Source organism: Rhinolophus hipposideros, assembly GCF_964194185.1.
Source record: "Rhinolophus hipposideros genome assembly, chromosome: 18".
Classification (NCBI taxonomy): domain Eukaryota; kingdom Metazoa; phylum Chordata; class Mammalia; order Chiroptera; family Rhinolophidae; genus Rhinolophus; species Rhinolophus hipposideros.
In genome coordinates, this window is record NC_138064.1 from 13,319,308 (window position 1) to 13,333,895 (window position 14,588).

A 14,588-nucleotide genomic window follows, 5' to 3' on the forward strand; every position below is an offset into this window, starting at 1 on the left:
TTTAATGTTTTTTCTCTTTTGGCCTATTATGTTTTCTCTTTTTTTTTTTCAAGTTTCAGATATTTATTAATCAGTGGAAACCCCAGCATAACACACCAACATGATTTCGTGCATTTGGAAGGGAAATATTTCCTGGTTAAGTGGAAAATTGTGCGGATGGCTTCTGGAAGACCTTCATTCTAAGCAGCTTTTTAGTGAAACACTTCATTTAGAAGTCTGGACCTTCTTTCTTCAGTTTGCTGTAATCTACATGAGTAGAACTTGTATTGCTGATTGGGACCCATTTTGTTCCAGGGTTCTGGGTTATTCTTTTTATCCCCACAGACATCTGGATTGAACAATGCCAGGCGCATGACATACAGTGCTGCTCCAGTACTTCCAGCTCCAATAAATACAAAGAGGGGGATCAAGCTTGGATGCTTCTTAGTCTGACCGATGATTTGGCGCAGCATGGTTGCGGCTGTGGGCTGGGGTCCCCAAGCACAGAAAAACAAAACTATGAGGCCTAGGAATAGGTAGTCTCTTATTACGTTTTCTTATTAAGACGTTGGACTATGTATGTATCCAGGTATATATTCACACACACACATTACAGACATTATTTCATCCCCATAAACTAGCTCAAGACTCAAAATGGAAGCTTAGTCCCTAATACAATGCAGGGTAGGATATGGAGCTCACAAGGCGTCAGAATAAGAAAATCCAGGTCCACTTCTCAGCACAAGGTCACCACAGTTAAGGATCATTAAACTTGTATTTTAAAAGTGCAGAAATACACTGTGTGTTTGAGGATCACTAAATGGCTTCCATAGACTAGAAAAAGTCCTTAATGTCTTTCTCAACTTCCTAGTAAACAAAAGAGTCACTCACTAAAGCCTACAAATCCACTAAAACACCCTGGAAAAAAGCACACAGAAAGAAAAGGCCTTTTCCTTGAACCACCACCCACAAGAGGTTACACTGTACCAGACTCCAATTCATCAAAAGGTCCGAGCTATTCACAAACAAAGGCAGGGGCCAGCTCCTTCTGTCCCCCAGGGCTCAGCCCCCAGACAACAGCACCATTTTTCAGTCAACACTCCACATCAGCATGGAAAGCAAAAGAGGGTTTTTTTTAAATGTCCCTGCTCTCCACAACCTAGGACCCCTCCCTCAGCATGAATGCGGCCTCTTTGCTCAGGGGGTGGAGGTCAGGTCCTGGGAAATACCCTGAACCTGGAGTCTTCCGAGAGGGAAAGTGAAAGGGGAAAAGGGTGCACGCGGCACCCAGAGGGGATTTGGAGGGAGGCCCATCAGACATCTCCATTGAAAGGCTGAGTCAAGGGGAAGGGAAAAGGCGAGCCCCCAAATCTGGGGAAATTGCAGATACTCAACAAAAGAATTCAAGGGTCTTCATAAGGCATTGTTCACAGGCTGCTTCGGGGAAAGTGGCTTATGGACAGTGATTGATTACCTGTCAGGCAGAACTTGTTCAAAAGGGATTCAAGCTCGGCGTGCATTGGGGGTGGGACCAGAAGTCGAGGACACTGGTCTCATTCATTCATTCTTTCCACACTTCGTCACAGAGCACCTACCATGCATTAGGCGCCATGATAGGAGCAGGCACCACAAAGATAGTCCCTGCCACCTGAGCACTGACAGTCCAGTATGGGGGGAGGCCTGCACAGACGTCTATGGCGGGAGGTGGAATGGTAAAAGTCAGAAAGTACTTTTAGCAAAGTGCTCTGAGAGTTCAGAGGCCAGGAGACGGCAAGGCCGTCCCATTAACTACATCAACTACCAGATAATCTCCTTTCACAGTTAACTATTTCTCATACTAAGATGTCAATTCAAGCCATACACAAACGTGCACATACGTGCACGTACACACAAAAAGTAAACCTCGGAGTAATCTTTTAATACTAGAAGTAAGGTGGTTTTGTGCCTCTGAAGGGAGCACAGCCGGCGAAAGCCGTTCTAGTATGAGTTAGGATGGTAAAATTCCCAGTTACGTAGTTCCAAAACCTTCAGTGTTCCAATCCACCTTTTTGATACCTACATCAAAGGATTTCTGGTATTTTCGAGGTAAGGGGATTTATTTAAATAGTGGCATCAAGCTATGTTTGTAAGGTGCTTCAAGGACCTTGAACACAAGTTGAAAGTTGTATTATCATCATTATTTCTTCATCTGTCCTCTACTGTTGCCAAAGAAACAGCAACAACCACTTAGACAAACACACAGAAAAATCCTCTGGACCCCCAAGTTAACCAATGTCTCCTTTCTTCCCAAACCACCAATCAGCCAGTCACCGGGCAAACAGCTCAAACACCAGGCAAGGAAAACATGTTATTTTTCTGGGCAAGCCTTAACTTCACTGCCTACAAAACACAGCCCCACGGGGCACATCCCACACATGGGGAGATTAAGGCTCCCCTCTTGCATTGGAAACCAATGGTTACCCGTCAACGCCTGCGGAAACTGAGGTCAGGATTTGCCGGCATGCACCCTGAAGTCCAAGCTCATTTATTCTCGAGCTGTCCTACACAGACCAGTATTCATATCCAAGTAGTCCCTGGGATGCCTCTCCCATTGATAAAACACGAAGAAAGCTCCGAAAGAGTATGTAGCATGAGAGAGAAGGCTTGTCCTCTCCACTGAGCCACTGAGCCTTATCCCTCAGCCACCCAACACCCAGTGGAATGTTTCAGAACCAGAGAATTGGCTCAAAGTCAATGCTGGACAGTGAGTCAACCCGGATGTCTAAATGTCCCCTGAATCAGGCAACTCGGTGAGCTACGGTAAGAAAAAGAAAGTAAAAACAAACAAGAAAACCAGGCTTCAGATAGTTCTTACAAAATGAAGCTATCGGGAGCCAAGGTCCACAGCGCACACAGCCACTTAAAAGCAGAACTTGTCAGAGAACTTGTCAGAAAGCTTCGAAGTACAAGGAAGGCTCCCTGCCATGGGCCAGGGTCATGGACCCAAAGGTGACAATGAGACACTCCCAAGAACATCTGGCCCAATGAGCCCAGTGCTAGGCCTTTCCAGACAGTGGACAGCGGCCTCTGTGTTCACTCATTCACTGATCCCAGACTCCCGACCCAGGTTTGGCTGCTCGTGGACAGCAGAGCACAAACCTCATTCACCCAAGCCCAGTGTGGGGTTAGGGTTCTAAGGCAGCGGAAAAGCCACTGTCTTCCCTTATTTCCACTGTCTTCCTCCAGAAGATTTGTCAGTCTTCCAGCAAATGTCTCTGGAGGACCTCGTTAGGTATGTTTTGGGGAATGAGTGGTGCAGCAGACAGATGAGGTCCCTGTTCTCATGAAGCAAAAATAAGCAACAACCACAAGTGCACAAATCAAGTAAGTGACCAAGAAAAGCAACACTGGAAAGTTCACTGAACACGATAAAGAGGGTGATATCATAGAGACAAAGGTGTCCAGGGGAATGTTTTTAAGGGGGAAGTCAGACACACTTCTCTGAGCGGGCCACCTTTGTACAGAAGCCTAAAGAGGGGAGACGGGGGTGCTCCAGGTAGAGTGGACCTCAAAAGCAAAGAACTCGGCATGTATGAAGGACTGAGAGAAGGCTGGTGAGGTTGGAGGGTGCTAGGAGAGGGAGAGAGAGGCCCAGGGTCGCTGAAAGCAGGCAGGCCTCAAGTCATCCAAGAGTGGATGTATTCTAAGAATCAGGAGAAGCGCTGACGCATGCTGGGTTGTAGAGAGAGGGACTTTGAGCCGTTAACTTTTCTGCTGCTCCATCCCACATATGAAACATGAGCATTATTGGGACTGACTTTGGGGTGGTTGTGAGGGTGAAAACCTCACCAGAACGAAGAGTGAGGATGGACCAGACAGAGCAGATGCTCACCTTCTCGACACTAAACATCACGGCATAAAGGAATATTTAGAATTCCTCCCCCCCCCCTCGCTGAAACAAGAATATTCTCCTCCGAATGACAGGGAGCAAGAAAAAAACACTAAACAGCCCCTGGGACATAGCTAACACAGGCCTGCAATGTGAGAGTCTAAACACTGAACTTGGCATGAATTCTTTCAGTCATCACTTTAGCTACAGCTTGAGGTCACACCGCCTGGTTTCAAGTCGTGGCTGTGTGATGTTGGGGAGGTAACTTAACCTCTCTGTGCATGTTTCCTCATCTATAAATGGAGATAGTACCCACTTCATAGGCTTGTTTTAAAGATTATATATAGAATTAATATAAATATATGATAATTTATTATTATATAGAATATATAGCAAATAATTTCTGGTATATAGTGAATATACAATATATATTAGCTATAATTATAATATTAGTTTTTTTCTATCTGAAGAGACACTAATTTCACATTCAAACAAGACACTGAAGACATTTCAATAACATATAACCAGATTTAGGGCAATGTCAACTACTATTTCTTTTTCTTTGACTATTAGATACCATATTTTGGATTTAGTGATTAAAAGAACATTTTTCTTGGCATGGATAAATTGCATCAGATATAATTTTTCTCTCTCAATGGATTAGATTTGTTTTGGTTGGGTTTGGTTTTTACAGAGCTGAATAATTATTTTAAATGTAAAGACTCAGTTTATCCATTAAATTTGTCAAGAAAACGTTGGCAATTGACAAATCATGTTTTACCTCAAGTTGTAATTTCATACCTGGGCACCAAAAAAATGTATACAAGTGGACACTGGTCACCACTGCTCAAGCAGTAAGTAGTTCGCCATAATCAGAAGTGTCTGGATGCTGATGGTAACCACTTTGAGCATCTCTTGTAATTGGAGAAGTCAAACGCGACTTGTATTCATCTTTTGTTGTTGGTATATATTGAGTATTACAATTTTAATACAGTTTTCCTTTCTTAAAATGCGTATACATTTTTTTTTGGCACCCTCTTTGTATATAATATATCTTGAAGGTTATGGGCCAAAATATCAACAGCTCCCCCGTGGTTGTAGCTGACCAATGAGATTATGTGTTTTGTGTGTATATCTATACTTTCTTTCTTTCTATCATGAACATTGATTGGTTGTGTGCAAAATAAATCAAAACCTCAACACAAGATAAAAAAGAAATAGATCTGGAAGCAAGTGATGATGGCAAGGACACTATAAGAGCCCATGAGCCTGCCTTGCCCTTTGCAGCTATCTCGGGCAAATTTCTAAACCTCTCTAAATTTTGGTTTCCTTGTTTGTGAAATGGACAAAACAGTCCTTTTTACACAGTGTTGTGGTGAAGATTGGATGAGGCATATAATGAACACTCAGTAAATCACAGCTCTAGTAGCACTACATAGTCTTTAAGTGAACCTGGGTTCAAATCTTGTTTCTTTCATTAATTAGCTGTGTGACCTTGATAAGTCACTTAACCTCTCTGTGCCTCAGTTTCTTCATATTTTATAATAATGGAATTTACCTCATAAGGGTACAACAGTATACGAGGACTACTGACCACTGTGCTGTACACCTGACGCTGATGTAGGATAATATTGAATGTCAACTATAATTATATATATATATAAAATTATATACATACATATATTATATATATATATATATATATATATATATATATATATATATATATCCCCATGGGGTGTAAAGCACAGAATAGGGAATAGAGTCAGTGGAATTGTAACAGCTGTATACGATGTCAGAGGGGTAGTAGATTGGGGGAGGCGGGTTATCACTTTGTGAGGGGTATAAATGTCTAATCATTATGTTGTTTTCGTACTCCTGAAACTAATATAAAAAAATTTAAAAGGGGGGGAAGAGTATATGAGGACTAAAGGAGTGAACATATGTCAACAATGTAGAACAGTGCCCAGCACGTGGTGAAGTGCTATGTAACTGCCTTATTACTATTATAAAATCTGAGTCTAACACTTCTGAAGACAGTAAGGTTAAACAATCATGCAAACATGGTTGATTTCATGGTGACCAAAATAACAAGCAAGAATAGCACAGCATTTTAGTGCCATTCATTGGCAAGAGATACTAATTTTTATTCATGTAGGAACTTGTTATATTTATGTGGCAAAAAAAATAACAATAAGGTCCTAATTTTTGTTTGTTTCTATATATTTAAAGAACAAGTTATAACGTCAGGACTTAGCAAACTCTTAATTTTCTGAGCTAATTTTACCCGTGAGCACTTTCATCAGTCTGTCTTCGTATTGTTCCTCCAGCACAGAACAGGATTCAGTAAGTCTGCGCCCGTGCGTTAGAGTGTGTCATCCTCAGTGTGCCAAGCACAAAAGGGCTTAGGCTATCTACTTATTTATCGAATACAATTTTTATTGGAAGACTGTCTTGCTCGGAACCACGCTAGGTACTGGGGAGACCTAAATGAAAGAAGATGTAGTCCCCGAGAAATAACGCCGTGGTCAAAATTCAGAACAACACAGAACTGAGTTTGACCCCTCCCCCTATAACTCTTTACCGTTAATAGCTGCAGGTCCGTGGACACACTACTTAGTTTCTCTGAACTTCAGTTCCTTCATCTGCAAAACAGGAATAATAACAACAGCTACCTCATAGGTTTGTGGTGTAGATTGAATGAAAAATTTCCTGTAAAGCATTTAGCACCTGGTAAGCTCTCAGTCAAGTTAACTATTGCTATATGCTCTTTGAGGGAAACAAACACAAGCTGATATCTGAACATCCATGGGAAAACTGAGATCAACTTTCAAGGAAGAGTATGAGAGCACAGAAGAGGGAGTGACTCAATTTACATATAGGAGCCAGGATTTAGGAAAATGGAATTGAGCTATTATCTTTAGCACCTTCTGTTCCCATTCTGGTGCCTGCCCCACCCACTGCCCATGATCCTGGGTTGATCTGCCCCCATCTTAGATAAAATTAGAACCCACGTTCCATGTCTCTAGTTGCAGACCCAGTCAAAGTTTACTCTTATCTTCATTGAATGGTAAGGGCAAGGTTATCTTGTTTAACCACACATCTGATGTTGGAGTCTGTTAAACAACACTCCAAAGTACTCATTATCCAGATGTGGCTAGAGGGCCTGCAGTGATGTCAATTTGCTCCCGTGAAGCACTGGACATCTTTAAGAAGCTTGGCAGCATTAGCGGACAGGCATTGGCACTGGCCTTTGGAAACAGGCTGAGACAGGTAAATTCCAGCCCAGAAATCAACCCATCACCTCATTCCCATGGCTTGTCTGCCATGGCCATTGGGGGTCTCGTGTCTATGCTACTTGTAAGCTATTCTGATCAGTAACTCTTGACTTCTGTTCAGGGCACTGGACACTGCCTCATGCTCTGACCCCAGTCTCTGTGTCTGGGTCTGCTCTCTACCACAGCTTCTCGAATTCTGACCCTTGATTTACGCTGCTCCTCGCAAAGGCATGTATGACCTTATAAGACCACTTGCCCATCTTCATTTGCTTATTGCTTAAAAACTTCCTCCTCAGTGTAGCCAGCTGGCTCCGTTGTTGAGAGTGTGAGCCCTCAACAACAAGGTTGCCAGTTCAATTCCTACCTGGGATGGTGGGCTGTGCCCCCTGCAACTAAAGATTGAAAATGGCGACTGGACTTAGAGCTGAGCTGTGCCCTCCACAACTAGATTGAAGGACAACGACTTGGAGCTGTTGGGCCCTGAAGAAACACACTGTTCCCCAATATTCCCCAATTAAAAGAAAATTAAAAAATAAAGCAAATTTCCTCCTCACAGAGAACTAAACCCCACCTCCCTGCAACTTGCAATCATGGGCTCATTCCCATCATAGGGGCCATCCTGAAGAAGTAGAATCTTTAACAAAGCAGAGTTTTGAATACCTGCAGGACCACTCAAGACTGCCTGCCATTCCCCACTTCTCTTGGGCAGAGAAAACATTTCCAAGTCCCTTCTACTGCTTCCCTTGAGATGTTCCCTCATTAGCCCAACCTCTTTCCCAGGATGCCGACAGCTCCATACGGCCAGTAGGCTGATGATGGCTTTTCTCTGTCACTGATCCTGGGGAACATTTGCATTTGCTTCAACACAATAGCCCAAGAAGGAGCAATATGGGAAATTCTGACAAATGGGTGGGCCGATGTGATGTAGGGTGACTTCTGCACAGCTCATATAACCCCACAAGAGCAGCTCCTCCTCTGTCTACAGAAGGAAAGTAAAGAATTGCAAACATCACCAGGAGCAGTAACCTGTTTTTGTAAATTTTCAATGGACTCTTTGTGAACAGGTGCTATACTGAAATACGTATTTCCAGAGTTGTGCCCAAGAATGCACAACAAACACTAGATAGGACTTCTTGGAGCCAAACCTGGGAAGTGTTACGTCTTTTCCTTACTAGACATATGGAAGCACAGGAAAGAAAAAAACAGAAAAGGTGGAACAGAAGGCTGTGTTTACACTGCTCCTTGCCCTGTGGTTCCAGGGGCCGGAGTAAGTCTGCACAATGCCACAGCCAGTCCTAATAGCCCTCCCTCACTGCGAGGACAGTTCCACTGGATGGTCTTCCAATCCATTCTTGGCTGCCCTCTGTGTCCTAGGAGGCTGCCCCCAGATCCCTTGACTGGAGGGTGGAAGAGAAGTGAAGTCATGTACCCACTCCCTGCATTGCCTCTCTGCTGGGCTTTGGGTGGCAGTGACTGTGTGTCTCCACATATGGCGTGCAACCCCTCTTTCATAGCTATCGTCTGTCCTCTCTAGTAGGCTCTTCCCTCGGTCCCCTTGCCCCTCCAGGTCCGGGGGTAGGAATGGCCCTCTGCTGTGGCTAAACCCAGGTTAGCCTGCCACAGCTCTGAAGTAGTCCCTTCATTTCATTTTCTTTCAATTATCCTTTGAAGGGTGCCAGCTACTCCTGTGGGAACCCTGACTGATACAGTGGCCTGTGTTTAAGGAATATTTAATCATGTCCATATGCCGAGAACTACTGTGACCACTAATTCTCCCAGATCATAGCCTAGATTTGCAAGACCTTGACTAAGGGACTCAGAATTCTCCAAAGGAGTCAATGGCTCAGAGAGACATCACTGGACCACCTGATAGGTTAGCTCTCAGAATCCAGATGTACCTGGACAAAGAAAAGTGAGCCCCTTCAGGGTGTATGTGGAATGAGGTGGAAGTACTTGTTCAGAAATGTTCCCTGATTAAGTGCTGTTGGTCTTATGACATGAAAAGGTAAATCAGAAAGAAGGCTGGGAAGGCAACGATGATTTATTGCTGTTTATTAGTCCTCATCACAGCCCTGTGGAAAAGGTGTTTTATTCTCCCTAGTTTACAGATGAGAAATCTGAGATAAACAACTTCCCCAAGGACTCAGCTAGAAAGAGGGGAGCTAGGAGCCAAAAAGGCATCTGCCAACGCCTTCGCATGCCTTCCTCCCACCACCCTACCCACTTTTTTCTCTCAAGACTGAAATTTCTCCAAAAGCATCAGTATAAATTTCCTACTAGCCAATGATAGATAGGATATTATCTTGAGAAACATTAATTTTCTCAATTTTCACAAGGTACCAGGCTAAAAACCAAGGGCTTTTTTTTTTCCAGTCATAGGATAAAAGCTATCAAGTAATAACTACATGGAATTTACTAGAAAAACCCACACACACACACAAAAAACCCCAAAACATAAGAACTTATTTATTTTAATAATGCTTTTTTTAAATGAAGGTGCTATTATGCCCTTCAGGTCTGTTTTTATTTCATTTCTTCAACTTGCCTGAGTCTGGCTTCTCAGTTGTCTTTATTTTGACTGTTTCTGCCCCAGAGAGGTGGTGCTACAGGTTCTGTGAAATCATTACCTTTACAGCTGTGCTTGCTACCTCACAGAGACGCAAGAGAAATACAGGCTCTCTGCTTCCTTTTTAAAACCTGACAGTCACACTTTCTCCACTTCAAAGCCACACCATATGACCTCAGCAGGCTGACATAAATGGACACTCATGCAAGAGATTATTCATTCAGTGGCTTTTTCCATATGGTAAAAAAAAAAAAAAAAAAAAAAAAAAAAAAAAAAGAGTCATTTGTTAACCTTTGTGGAGTTTAACAGTTTATAAAGCCGTTTTCCATACATTAATTTAATTTGGTTCTTAGAATGATTTATGAAATGGATGTGTTTTTTTTCTAATTTTACAGATGATGAATCTGAGATTTAGAGAGGGAAAGTACTGTGACTGAGGTCACAGCACCAGCAAAAGGCAGAACTAGGACTTGAATTTGAGCCCTCTGTCCCGAATACTAAGATAGTCTTAGAACAGACCAGAACAACCAATTGCCAATGCTCTGGAGATGTTTGAGCACCCGGAGAATTGATCTAAGTGCCAGTGAGTCCTAAAAATACATTCATGACACAAATACAGGAGTATTGTTCTAGAAGATTCTAGGCCCTGTGGAGTGTTTCCAAAGGTGAGGGGTAGAGATTATCCTCTCTCCTTGGAGGCTGGAGAAACTGCACCAAGCACCTTTCCAGCACCTTTTGCCTTGGGTCAGAAGCTGCAAAAGTCTCCGCTGATCTTCATTCCAAGCTCCTAGTATACCCCCGACATCTCATTTTACGGCAGCTTCCAGAGAATAATTTGGAGAAAGTCTAAATACCCTCCTCTCCTACTCTCTACCTCTGCCATAGCAACTACAGTCTTAGGGTTTCTGGAGCTCTCCTGAAGCTGCAGGAGTCTTGACATCTCTCCATTCAGCATCCTGTCTGTCCTCGGCACCTCCTGACATTCTGTATAAAGAGATGGCCCCAGAATCTCTTCTCTCTCAGGAGGATGAAACTAAGTACCCATCCCGATTCTATTCCAAGTGTCCATATCATTGGGGTTCAGTTAACAACCCCAGCACAAACCAACTGCATTGTGAGCCTGTTTCTAGAATAACATAGCACCTACCTCGAATTGTTGATAGAGTACCCGAAACGACACATCTAACAATAAATCCAGCACATAGTAAGCATTTTATAATATATTATCACAGGTCTGTACTACAGAGCTACATAGCTGTGTCTTGCAGAAACCCTTATTTTCAAAAAGGAGAACATTCTTGTTTTTATAATAATTGGAAGCAAAAGTACGTGCTGTATGAAAAACTGTATGTGAACAAGTTAGATCGTCTAGAGGAAATGGACAGTGTCAAGACACAAACTTCCAAAAATGACTCAGGAAAAATCTGAATAAACCTATACATAACAAGTAAAGAGACCGAATCAATAATTTGAAGAAAAAATAAATTCCCACAAAGGAAAGCTCAGGCCAAGATAACATCACTGTTGAATTCTACCAAATTTCTAAAGAAGAATTAGCACCAATCTTTCTCAAACTCTTCCCAAAAATAAAGAAGAGAAAATACTTTATAACTTATTCTATGAGGCCATTATTACCCCAATACAAAAACCAGACAAAGGCATCACAGGGAAAAAAAAAAAAAAAAAACTATGCACCACCATTTCTTATAAACATAGATGCAAAATCCTCAGTAAAATACCAGCAATTTAAATCCAGAAACATATACAAAGGATTATATACCATGACTCAGTGGAATTTACCCCAGGAATGCAAAGTTGGTATAACATCTGAAAATTAATCAATATAATATACCGACTTAATACTAGAAGGGGGGGGCACATGATCATCTCTGTAGACACAGAAAAAGTATTTTACAAAATACAACCCCCTTTCATGATAAAACACTCAAAAAACTAGGAATAGAAAGGAACTTCCTCAACCCGATAAAGGAAAGCTACCAAAACAAAACAAAACAAACAACCCACGATGGCTATCATATGTAATGGTGAAAGACTGATGCTTTGCCCCTAGGATGAAAAAAAAGAGTATCAGTTCTCACTACTTCTATTTCACTAGAAGACTAGCCAGGACAATTAGGCAAGAAAAAGAAATAAAAGACACGAGATTAGAAAGAAGCAAGTACAATTATCTCTATTCACAGATGACGTACTCTTGTATATAGAAAATACTAAGGAATCCATGAATTTAAAAAAAGCTTTTAGAAATAATGAAAATGTTCCACAAGCTTGTAGGATACAAGTCAGTGTACAAAACTCATTTGTATGTCTACACACTAGCAATGAACAATCAGAAAATGAAATTAAGGAAACTATTTCACTTACAATAGCATCAAAATAATAAAACAGTAATAAACTTAACAAAGGAAGTGTAAGACTTAGATACTGAAACAACAAAATATCACTGAAATAAATTAGAGAATACCTAACTATATGGAAAGACATTCCAAGTTCATGACTTGTAAAGATTAATATCACTAAATGGCAATATTCGCCAAATTAATCTACAACTTAATGCCATCTTAATCATAATCCCAGATGTCTTTGTTGCAGAAATTGACAATGTGATCCTAACATTCATATGTAAATGCAAGGGACCCAGCATAGCCAAAGAAATCTTGAAAAAGAAAAACAAATTTGGAGGATACATCAGTGCATATGAAATATATATATATTTCATGACTCAAAAACCACACAATAATTTCTAGACTCTAGTCATGATGAGTTAATGGAAAATTATGACTACCAAAAGGCATTTACGCAGGAAAATAAATATCACCCATTTTCTACTCTAAACTCAGAGTATGAACATCTAACAAGACAAATTCTAGAACAAATGCCCATCCCAAAAATGCTGTAACCATAACATCTCGTCTTGTTGATTGCTGTCTAGTATAATAGGTGCTCCATAAACAATGGTGAATGAAAATGTGCGTTTTCCCCTCATCAATCCTACATCGTCCTTCTTGTTTACTTTTTCCTTTGCTAACTCTAGGATCTACATCATTTGATACCCCTTCCTCTACTCCTTCCGTGCTTTCTTCTCCTTTTTCTACCACTCCTCTCCCTCTCACAGCTCTCTCTCTTCCTCTCCTTTCTAATCACTCACATCTGAGTAATGGTCATAGTCACTCAATTCTACTTCTCTTAAGTCTGTCCACTGTTCTCCATTCCCACTACCACCATCTGAGACAAAAATCATCATCATCTGTAACTGCTTTTCTCGGAACGGTTCACAGTATGAGTAGCTGAGCTTTATGAAGGACATACTTGTACAAAACAGTTCTCATTTCATCCTCACAGTTATTCTACTAGGTGGGTGTTGTCATGACTCTTTGTTTTTAAAACGCAAAAATCGAGACTCAGACAGGCTAAGTCACCGGTCCCCCGTGCTGACCGATGAGTCTGTCGGATTCCATGGCTCTTATTCTCACCCACTACACCATCTTGCCCCCAGTCCTGCCATGTGGGCAACATGGCTGCCAGAGAGGTATTTCTAAAATGTGAAGCAAGTAGACATGGTAAACACTTATATATTAGTAGGTAAAGATTTTTCTATTTACCTTCTCTCTTTTATCCTTTTTTCTCTTCCTGCCATTCCTGCCAACTTTCATTTCCTTTATAGAAACTTCATAGTAGTGTGTTTCCTCACATTTGTAAAAGACCTAATACTTTTCAAAACTTTTGTTCCTCAAAGCAATCCTATGAAGTAGGCAGGACAAACTGCTTTATAGCGATATCAAATGTCTTTATATGTCACATGAATGTAGTAGGACAGTAGTAATTAGCAGGTAGTGAGATTTAGTAAGAGCAATAACAACAGAAGACACAATAGCAGTGATCGGAACTGCAGCTGTAGGAAAATCATTAGAACTATTTATGTCATGAATTTACTTCTCTGAGCCTCATTTTCCTCATACATAAAACAGAGATAATAACACATACTTAAAAGATTGTAGTGAGGATGAAAGAAGATAACATATCTGAAGCATCTATTCTGTTTCAGGAACATGCCAAACACTCAGTCAATATTAGTTAATGGCAACCTGACCCGACAAGGTCAAGGTCACTGAGCTCGTTAAAGTCAAACCCAGCACAAACCCAAGTTGGACTTTCCACCACATCATCCCACCTTTCCACCTGGACCTGGCCTGGTCATATTTTCAGCGGCACAAGACAGTTGGCTCATTCATAGCATGTATTCTGCCTGCCCTCTACTTCTACCTAGAAGAAAAAATGGGGAATGGGCTGGGAGCATCATAAAAGAGGGCATTTAAAGCAATCTATGATGATAAGATTCCAAAGCCTAAAATCGTCCCATGGGTTCTGCCTTTATGATTGACTTAATGAAGAAACACCAGCACTACATGATTCTAATCTAACAACTAGTCTCAATTTTCTGAGTTCTTGGCAATAGTGGGGTAAAAGGGCCCTTTTCCTGATTTTTATTTTCAGTGCTCCCCCACGTCTCCAAACCAAAAGGATGGTCAAGATGCAAACTCAAATTGACCAAACAAGACATTGAAACATAGGAAAAGTGGATGACTGGACAAAGGATGAGGGGAGTGGGGTTTGCCCCCGTGGCTGAACGCCCGCTCTGAAGACGAACTCTAAGAAGAAGATGACCACAAGGCACCCATGCTGATTTTTCCAGGAGGATGTGAATTAAGCCTAAATTCCATTGCGGCATTCATGTGAAGGGGTCAGCGAGGGAGTGGATGTTCAATGAGTACAGTCCATCTTGGCAGGGAGGGTGATAGGGTGTGGGTGTCCTGTCATCCAATCTGCAGGACATCGACCCAGCCCATTACGTCAGCAAGAATCGCATCACGCAGGGAGC

The 14,588-nt window shown here is 41.7% G+C and overlaps 1 protein-coding gene and 1 pseudogene across 3 annotated transcripts in view; both read right to left on the bottom strand.

Moving 5' to 3' along the window:
- Positions 1-14,588, bottom strand: part of CREB5 (cAMP responsive element binding protein 5) — a 381,389-nt gene that overhangs the window by 322,377 nt on the left and 44,424 nt on the right. The window lies entirely within an intron of this gene.
- Positions 209-452, bottom strand: LOC308510494 (cytochrome c oxidase subunit NDUFA4-like; annotated as a pseudogene). The gene has a single exon. The product of its transcript is annotated as a cytochrome c oxidase subunit NDUFA4-like (transcript).